Source organism: Ictidomys tridecemlineatus, chromosome 6 (assembly GCF_052094955.1).
Source record: "Ictidomys tridecemlineatus isolate mIctTri1 chromosome 6, mIctTri1.hap1, whole genome shotgun sequence".
Classification (NCBI taxonomy): domain Eukaryota; kingdom Metazoa; phylum Chordata; class Mammalia; order Rodentia; family Sciuridae; genus Ictidomys; species Ictidomys tridecemlineatus.
The window spans coordinates 56,742,783-56,752,732 of NC_135482.1; positions in this window are offsets into that span (position 1 = coordinate 56,742,783).

A 9,950-nucleotide genomic window follows, 5' to 3' on the forward strand; every position below is an offset into this window, starting at 1 on the left:
TTTAGTTCTCGGCGGACACAACATCTTTGTTTGTATGTGGTGCTAAGGATCGAACCCGCGCCGCACGCATGCCAGGCGAGCGTGCTACCACTTGAGCCACATCCCCAGCCCCTCAGTCTGATCCTTTAAAGAAGTATAGTTCACTGGGCATGGTGGCATAGGCCTTTATTCCCATCAGCTCAGGAAGCTAAGGCAAGAGGATTGGAAGTTCAAAACTAGCTTCTCAGCAAGACCTTGTGTTAAAATAAAAAAGGCTGGGGATGTGGCTTAATGGTTAAGTTCCCTTGTATTCAGTCCTTAATCACACCCCCCCCCCCCCCCCCCCGCCAAAAAAAGTGGAGTTTACTAAGCACTTGCACATGCCTGCAGTCTGTGTTCAAGGTTGAAGCAGGAGGCTCTCAAGTTTCATGTCAGTCTCAGTAATTTATCAAGACCCTGTTTCTCCTTTAAAAAATAAAAAGTACTAGCTAGGTATAGAGGCACACACCTATAACCTCAGCGCTCAGGAGCTGAGGCAGGAGGATCAAAAGTTCAAAGTCAGCCTTAGCAAATTAGTGAGGCCCTAAGCAACATAAGTGACACCCTGTCTCAAAGTACTGGTGATATAGCTCAGTGGATTTAATCCCCACTATCCCACCCTAAAAAAAGAGAGAGGTTTTACCTTAGGCACATGTGATTGTGGCACATGCCTGCAATCACAGTGGCTTAGGAAACAGACTGGGAGATCATAAATTCAAAGATAAGTTCTTTTTAGCAATACCTGAGGATGTAGCTATTTGGCTCACTGGTATAGTACCCTTAGTATTTGGGGGTGGGGAGAATAGTATTGCTTAGGTTCTGACCCTGTTAAAGGAATGCTGTTTCTTCAAAGCTATAGTGAGGCTGAGATTGGTTTTTCTTAAGTTGTTTGGGGCCTTGCTAAATTGCCAAGGCTGGCCTTGGAATTGGGGTTCTCCTCCCTCATAAAGAATTCCTTGGGGCTGGGGATGTGGCTCAAGCAGTAGGGCGCTCGCCTGGTATGCGTGCGACCTAGGTTCGATCCTCAGCACCACATACCAACAAAAATGTTGTGTCCGCCAAGAACTGAAAAATAAATATTAAATAAAATGAATTCCTTATTAGGATTTCAGGCTAGTGCCATCACACCCAGGAAAGCCCTAGATTGTAGTTTCAACTTTCTCTGGAGGATGCTAAAGGAATCAGCCTAACGGAAGTGTACCATAGTTCTTAGCTTAAATGCGGAAACTGTTAGACTCTTATTTATTCTCTTGGAAAGACAGTTCTAGAAGTTAAGGATTCATTGGCTTACTGCCAATCCTTTTATCTATAAGCATTAAGAAACTACCTTGGGGCTGGGGTTGTGGCTCACTGGTAGAACGCTAGCCACTGGGTGAGGCACTGGGTTCAGTCCGCAGTGCCACCTTAAAAAAGAAAGCTATTGTATCCATCTCTGACTAAGCAAAACCTTAAAAATATATATTTATACTTTAGTGTGATTCCAATTTTGGAGGGAGTGGAGGGTGGGTGTGCCTGTGATTGAGACAGGGTATCACTAAACTGCTCTTCAAATCTGTGGGCCTTGCTGAAACTCCCACAGTTGATTATTGTGTATTGCATATCTATTCCTACCATTGAGGGATATTATATATCCCCAAGATATTTGGTCCTTAGTATGGAGACTATCTAAATGGCGTGTTGACTGTTTCAAAAATGTAATGTGTTGCAGGTGGGTCTGTGGGTAAGGAAACAAGTTTGTGAAATAATTTAAATATTCCAGATGTGATAAAGATTAAGGGTTAAACTTAGACACTGGCATTAGTGTCCAGATTGCAGAGATTTGTTGGTCATTAGGGCTTGATGACAACTCAGGATACTGGCAGGTTTACTTTGCACTTTATACCAGGTAGTCTTTTTTTTTGGTTGGGAGAGTACTGGGGATGGAACCCAGGGATGCTTAATCACTGCTCCACATCCCCAGCCCTTTTTGTTTTGAGACAGGTTCTTGTTAAGTTGCTTAGGGCCCTGCTAAGTTGCTGAGGCTGGCTTTGAACTTGTGATCCTTCTTGTTCAGCCTACTGAGCCTTTGGGATTACTGGCATGTGCCACCATGCCCAACCCAGGTAATCATTTCTAAAGTGAAAAGCAAATCATATCATTTATTTACAACTCATATTGTCAGCTTGAGTTGAAAACCCTATAAGATGGGGCTGGGGATGTGGCTCAAGCGGTAGTGCGCTCGCCTGGCATGCGTACGACCTGGGTTCGATCCTCAGCACCACATACCAACAAAGATGTTGTGTCCGCCGAGAACTAAAATAAATATTAAAAATTCTCTCTCTCTCTCCTCTCTCACTCTCTCTTAAAAAAAAAAAAAAGAAAGAAAACCCTATAAGAATTACTGCTAAACAAATGCTGTACCACTGAACAATATCCCCTAGCCCTTTTTAAGTTTGTCTTGAGATAAGACCCAGGTGGCCTCAAATGTGTAATCCTCTTGCCTCATCCTCATAAGCACCTAGGATTATGTTCCTTGCTCCTATAGCCCAAATTGGTTTATTTATTTACAGCACTGGGGTGAACCCAGGGCAGTACACACATTATCACTGAGCTACATCCCCAGTTTCTACAGCTTAAATTTCTTAACCTCAAATCCAATGGCTTCATCTTTCTTCCCTGTTTCTATAGTTCTGTGGTTCATATTCAACCTGGTGGTTCTGAATTTATCAAAATCATGGATTACCTTGTGATTATATGGGTGTGTATATCCAGTCCCAAGATAAGTTTTCATAGGTCTGTGTGTATTTGGGATTGCAAATAATCAAATTTGATGATTTCTCAACTGTGATCCCAGATTTGCCAGGAATAATAATTCTAGACCCCCAAACAGACATTTAAATTTGAAACTTGGAAGAGAGGGCAAGGTTCATTTATCTATCCAGCCCCTCAGGATTCTGAGGTATGCCTTAAGTTTGACAACCACTGTTTTAGATCTTGTATACAGATTCTGGCTCATTTTTTCCTACTGAGGTTATGTTAGCAATGTAGTAGTATACTTAGTAGTATACAAATGACTATGTGACAAAGGTAATATTTTTTAGGGGAGAGAGGGTTACTGGGGATTTAACCAAGGGTCAGTTTACCACTGAGATACATCCAAAGCCCTTTTTATTTTTATTTATTTCTTGTGGTGCTTGAGATCGCTTTGTGCATGCGAGGCAAGCTCTCTACCAACTGAGCTACATCTCCAGCGCCCTTGAACTTGAGATCCTCCTGTTTCAGCCTCCTTAGCCACTGAGATTACAGGTATGTGCCATCTCATCCACCTGGAAGGAAATATTTAATCTCCAATGTCTGATAATGGTAACAGCTAGCACATTGAGGATGTGAAAAGTTGATGTGATTTTAATCTCCAATGTCTGATAATGGTAACAGCTAGCACATTGAAGATGTGAAAAGTTGATGTGACTGAGAAGCTTTAATTTTACTAAATTTAGATCCCCCATATGGGATTGTAAAGATTTAGATGACTCCATTCTTAGCTTCCTTGGATGATAAGGGGAAATCTTTCAAAGGATGATTAAAAATTAACTGTTTAACCTTGTTAAATATGAGAGCTTAAGATGATATGTGCCTGTAGTCCCAGCTACTCAGGAGTCTAGTCTAAGATAGGAGAATTACAAGGGGCAGGGTGAGGGGATAGCCAAAATAAAAGAATAGGTGATTTCCTGAAGAAATAGTGGTGGGGGCTGGGATGTGGTTCAAGCGGTAACCTTTCCTGGCATGTGCGGGGCGCTGGGTTCACCCTCAGCACCACATAAAATAAAGATGTTGTGTCCACTGAAAACTGAAAAATAAATATTAAAAAAAAATTCTCTCAAAAAAAATAGTGGTGGATAAACATGAAAATATTCCATCTGGGGCTGGGATATGGCTAAGACCCTGGGTGTTCCTAGCACTGCCAAATGGTGTGTGTGTGTGTAAACTATTCCACATTAGTAATTAGGGAAATGCAAATTAAGGTCAATTTTATTGCCACATTTAAAAAGAAAGTTTCAGCAAAAATGCTGGAGACTGGTAAATTAGCAAGATGATTTTAGAAGATGGTCAGAATGTGGTTTAAATGGATATATTTAAGCTAACATTTCTAGGAATCTGTATTAAAGGAATACTAAGTAGTACAAAAAGTGATGTCACATTCAAGCTTTTTTTTTTCATTGTTGCATGTACTCACCATTTGAAACAACCCAAATGATCATTCATTAATTAAAAATGTTATTACATGTACTTTTATGGCTTAATGTGTCCCACAGTCAATAAAAGACACTTCCATACTAATAAAATTCTCCAAAATACAAACATGAGAAATCTCATAGAAAGTAAATGGGATGAGCCATCTGTGGTGGTGCATGCCTCAATCCCATCAATCTGAGAGGTTGAGGCAGGAGGATTGCAAGTTTGAGGCCAGCCTCAAAAATATGAAAAGGGCTGGGAAAATGCCCAGTGGTTAAGTGCCCCTGGGTTCAGTCTGCAATAGGGCAGGGGGTGTATATAAAACTTTATTTTTTGTTTTTTTGTGTGCTTCTGGGTGTTGAGCCATCATCTCCTACATGCTGGGAAAGTGTTCTGCCACTGAACTGTATCTCCATACCCCAAACCATGTAAAATATTTTTTTGTTTGGTGGTTATTTAGGGGGAGGAGAATGAGATTTGGAGTTAGTGTGACTTATCCTGTGCACCTAAAATGTATTTGTGTATTCTTGTGTAGTAGTAAACACACCCCAAAATTGTGGTTCAAGAAGGGAATAATTGGGCTTCTGAGGTACAACATTTCTGGATAAAGTTGGGGAATGGCTGTGGGAGTAGGCTGCTTAAGTGAAATGTGAGTGTGAAAAACTAATTGGAATAAAAGATTAATGGTCTCTAAAGCCAGAATACTGAATGGATTACAGTAATCCCCAACATGAGGTAATTTGTAAGCCTACCACTATGTCACAATGTCTACATCATTCACACCACTCCATATCATCTTGCATCATAAGAAGGATAAGTAGAGTACAATAGGATTTTTGTTGTTGTTGTAGTTTAATGTTTGTTTGGGGTTTTTTTTGGTTCTGGGTTTCGAACTCTGGGCCATTGTGCTTGCAAGGCAAGCAGTCTACCAACTGAGCTATATCCCCAGCCCAAGTACAATAGGATATTTTGAGACCACATTCATGTAACTTATAATAGTATATTATAATGGTTGTCCTAGTTTATTAGTTTGCAATCTCAGTGCCTGATTTATAAATTAAGCTTTATCATAGGTAATGTATGTATAGGAAAAACAGTCTATAATATAAGATCTGGTAGTATCCAAGACTTAGGTATCTACTGGGGTGGGGGGGTCTTTGAACATATTATCTATGGATGTCGGGGGACTATTACATTTTTATGGAATTTTAATTCACCGAGGTCAATTATCAGAAAATGTCAAGTATTACCACAGTACTGAAATAATGTGGGGATATGACAACTGTGGATTATCAGTAGTACAGGGAATTTGTGGAAAATATAGCCATAATGTAAATTTTTTAAGGTTTCCAGTTATGATTTACAGGGCACAATTATTTTGTAATTAACTTGCGTGTGTGTGATGCTGGAGATTGAACCAAGGGTTTTGAAAATACTAGGAAAGCGCTCTACCATTGAGCCATACCCCTAGCCCCTATATTTAATATCTGATAAGAACAAATGCCTGTAGTCCCAGTGGCTCAGGAGGCAGAGGCAGGAGGATCTTGAGTTCAAAGCCAGCCTCAGCTATTTAGCAAGGTGTTAAGAACTCATACCCTGTCTCTAATAAAATGAAAAATAGGGCTGGGGATGTGGCTCAGTGATGGAGTTCAATCCCTGGTAAGCGCGTCCCTCCCTTGCAAAAAAAAAAAAAAAAAAAGAAAACACCAGATTTCATGCCTATTTTCCCAAGAAAAATAATTTGTATTTTATATAAATATCACTTGGATAATCTGGGTCTCAGTCAGGAAGTACAAAGTTGGACCAAAACAGGTAAACTCTAACATAGTTTGTTTAGAAAATCTATTACGGGCAATATCAAATTTATTCTTTATTTTAGTCTATATATTTAATAGATTATCTGATTTCAAAAACGGGAGAGGGGCCATTGAAAGTAAACTACAGCAAAAGAGTTAATAGTTCTCGGGCTGGGGATGTGGCTCAAGCGGTAGCGCGCTCGCCTGGCATGCGTGCGGCCCGGGTTCGATCCTCAGCACCTCATACCAACAAAGATGTTGTGTCCGCCGAGAACTAAAAAATAAATATTAAAAATTCTCTCTATCTCTCTCTCTCTCCTCTCTCACTCTCTCTTTAAAAAAAAAAAAAAAGAGTTCTCAAGTTTGAGTATAATGGTCTCTTTATGGAGAAATATCTCTTCCACCCACCTCAGAAACATTTAAAGCATATGACCTTGCAGTGTGACACAAAATTTGTTTAATGAATAACTTGACTGCCCAAGAAAAAGTTAAATTACTTGATAATCTGCTAAGAGGACAAAGAATGTGTGATAAATTTCCAAAATTTATGAGTTCAGTTACCTAGAAATTTATGTGAAATCTCTTGGAAAACTGGATTAGTTCAAATGTTAGTATAAATGTATGTGATGATTATTAAAACTTAATTTGGCCAAAACCAAAATTGGTTGTACAATTTTTTTAAAATAGTGAGATTGTGTCTTGCTGCTTGCTGTAAAGAAAGAAGTGAGAGGGCTGGGGATGTGGCTCAAGCGGTAGCGAGCTCGCCTGGCATGCGTGCGGCCGGGGCTGCCCGAGTTGGATGCTCAGCACCACATACCAACAAGAATGTTGTGTACGCCGAGAACTAGAAAATAAATATTGAAAATTCTCTCTCTCTCTCTCTCTCTCCCCTCTCTAAAAAAAAAAAAAAAAAAAAAAAAGTGAGAAACTCAGAATTTCTTGGCTCTGATACAGAAGTATCTTTGTTCTTTTACATGAGAAATAGTTGAGGCCATAGGTAGTAAATAAGTGGATCACACATTACCATTCTGGGCAGAAAGACAAAGGAATAATTTGATCTCAGTGCCTTTTTTAAAGTAATTGATTTTGTTTAAAATAAAAACACAATAATCCCAAACAGTATTTTTCCCTTTATTACTTTTTTGGTATGAGGGGTTGAACCCAGGGGTCTTAATCACTGAGCAACATCTGAAGCCCTTTTTATTTAGTTAATTATTTTTATGCTATTATTATTATTATTTGGTGGGGGTGCTGGGGATTGGACCCAGGAGTGCTTTTACCACTGAGCCACAACCCCAGTCCTTATTTTTTAATTTGTGCCAGGGCCCCACTAAATTGCTGAGGCTGATTTTGAATTTGTGATCGATCCTCCTGTCTCTGCCTCTGAAGTTAGTGGGATTACAAGCCTCCAACGCCAGGCCTTTTTACTTTTTGAGACTGACTCATTAAGTTCCTTAGGGCCTCTCTAAGTCTCTGAGGCTGCCTTTAAACTTGCCATCCTCCAGCATCCTCCTCCAATGTCACTGAGATTACAGGCCTGTGTCACTGTGCCCAAAAGCTTTATTTTGATTATAATACACACACTCCACTCACCAAATGAATAAGATAAATGGCTGAACACAGTGACACATGCCTGTAATCCTACAGACTCAGGAGCTAAGGCAAGGAGGATCACAAGTTGAAGGCCAGCCTGGGCAACTTAGTGTGGCCCTATCTCAAAATTAATTAACTGGGCATGTAGCTCAATGGTAGAGTTCTTCTTTGTTCAATCCCCAGTATAGCTACAAACAACATGAGGATTGGATAGGATTCAATTGACAAGAGTACAAATAATTTTGAGACAGGATCTTGCCAAATTGGTAAGGCTGGCCTCAAATTTGTGGTTCTTCCTTTGTCAGGTTCCCAGGTGGCTGGGATTATAGGTGTGCACTACCATACTCAGATTCATTCTTGATTTTTTTTTTTTTTAAATATTGTGGTGCTGAGGATAGAACCCAGTGCCTTACCCATGCCAGGCAAGTGCTTTATCACTGAACTACAACCTTGCCCCTCATTTTTTTTTTTTTTTGGTGGTGTTGTGGATTGAACCCAGGTCTTGTGCATGCTAAGCACTCTACCAACTAAGCTATATCCACAGCCCCCTACTTCTCATTCTTGATTTTTAATCCTGTGTTTTTGGATCTACATTTTATTCTTCTGCCCCTTACTTTGCTGGTTTGCCTTTTTCTACCTGATCCTCACACATTTGTGTTGTCGTAGTTTGTTTCATTTTCTTTCTTTTTTTTTTTTTTTTGGTATCAGGGATTGAAACCAGTGGCACTTATCAGTCAGCCACATCACCAACCCTTTTTTTTTAAGTTTTAGGTGGACACAATAATCTTTATTTTATCTTTATATGGTGTTGAAGATCGAACCCAGTGCCTCGCGCATGCCAGGCGAGTGCGCTAACACAAGCCACATCCCCAGCCCTCACCAACCCTTTTTTAATATTTTTATTTTTGAGACAGGGTCTTGCTAAGTTGCTTAGGGCCTCCCTAAATTGCTGAGACTAGCTTGAACTTGCAATCCTCCTGCTTCAGCTTCCCCAGCTGCTGGTATTACAGTTGTGTATTACCACACCTGGCATCTCTTGGTTTTCTTGTTAGGCAAGATTACCAGATGAATATTCCAGAAGCACTTCAAAAGTAACATTTTTTTTCCCTTCTTGTTTTCTCTGTTTTGTCTAGTCCAACAGTGTAGAACTTTTTTTTTGTGATCAGAAATATGAGAACTGGCATTGGAATTGTGGCATAATAGTAGAGCACTTGCATAGCATGTGAAAGGCACTGGGTTCAATTCTTAGCACCTCATATAAATAAATGAATAAAATAAAGGTTCACCAACATCTAAATATATGTAACATGTAACAAAAGAAAAAAAAATAAGAAAAATGAGAACTAATAGAGGTTGAGGCTGAGGCAGGAAGATCACAAGTTCAAAACTAGCTTCAGCATCTTAGGCTTAAGCAATTTAGCCAGACTGTGTCTCAAAAAAAATAAAATGGGGGCTGAGGCTGTAGCTCAGTGGCAAAGCGCTTGCCTAGCATGTGTGAGGCACTGGGTTCAATCCTCAGCATCACATAAAAATTACCAAATAAAATAAAAACATTCTGTCCATCTACAACTACAAAATTAAAAAAAAATAAATAAAATGGCCTGGGGATGTAGCTAAGTGTTAATTGCTCTTGGGTTCAATTCCTGGTACCAAAAATAAAAAGAGGGAGAGGGGCCCCAGCAGTTCTACCCCAAAACATCTTTGAATACAGTCAATACTTCAAGAAAAGAGACTGTTTATTTTGTTATTTCCCAGTCTGAAGGAACACACATATTTGCCCAACCCCCATTCCTATTCAAAAGCCCTTTAAGACCTGTCTCCTATCTCATTCTTTAATTAACTTCTTTACTATCATCCTTTTTTTTTTTTTTTCCCCTCCTTGTTGGAGTTAAACCCAGGGCTTCCCACAGGTGCGGTAGACACTGTGCTACTGAGCTATTATATACCCTGAGTGGCTCTATCTTGGCTTTTTCCTTTCAACAAACCACTTGCAGTTCCACAAAAGGATCATACCATTTCATGCAAATGCGTGCAAATCCTTGCTTTCTACTTTACCCTAAGAATTTACTCACATTTCACAGTTGAGGGGAATTTCCCTAAAGATTCAGGCAACCCAAATTTCTCCTTTCTCTACCATGTATGCACTTTACCAGTAATAACAAAGAATCATAACACTTTGTTTGCTCATTTGCCAAATAAAAAGAAGGTCCTGAATCTTAATTATGTTTTCTACTCAAACCCAATATACATCTATTAAATGACTCGTTACTTTAGTTTCTTTTATTGTGTAGATTTTAGTGATAAAGATCCTGTCCAGGTTATTGATCTGCT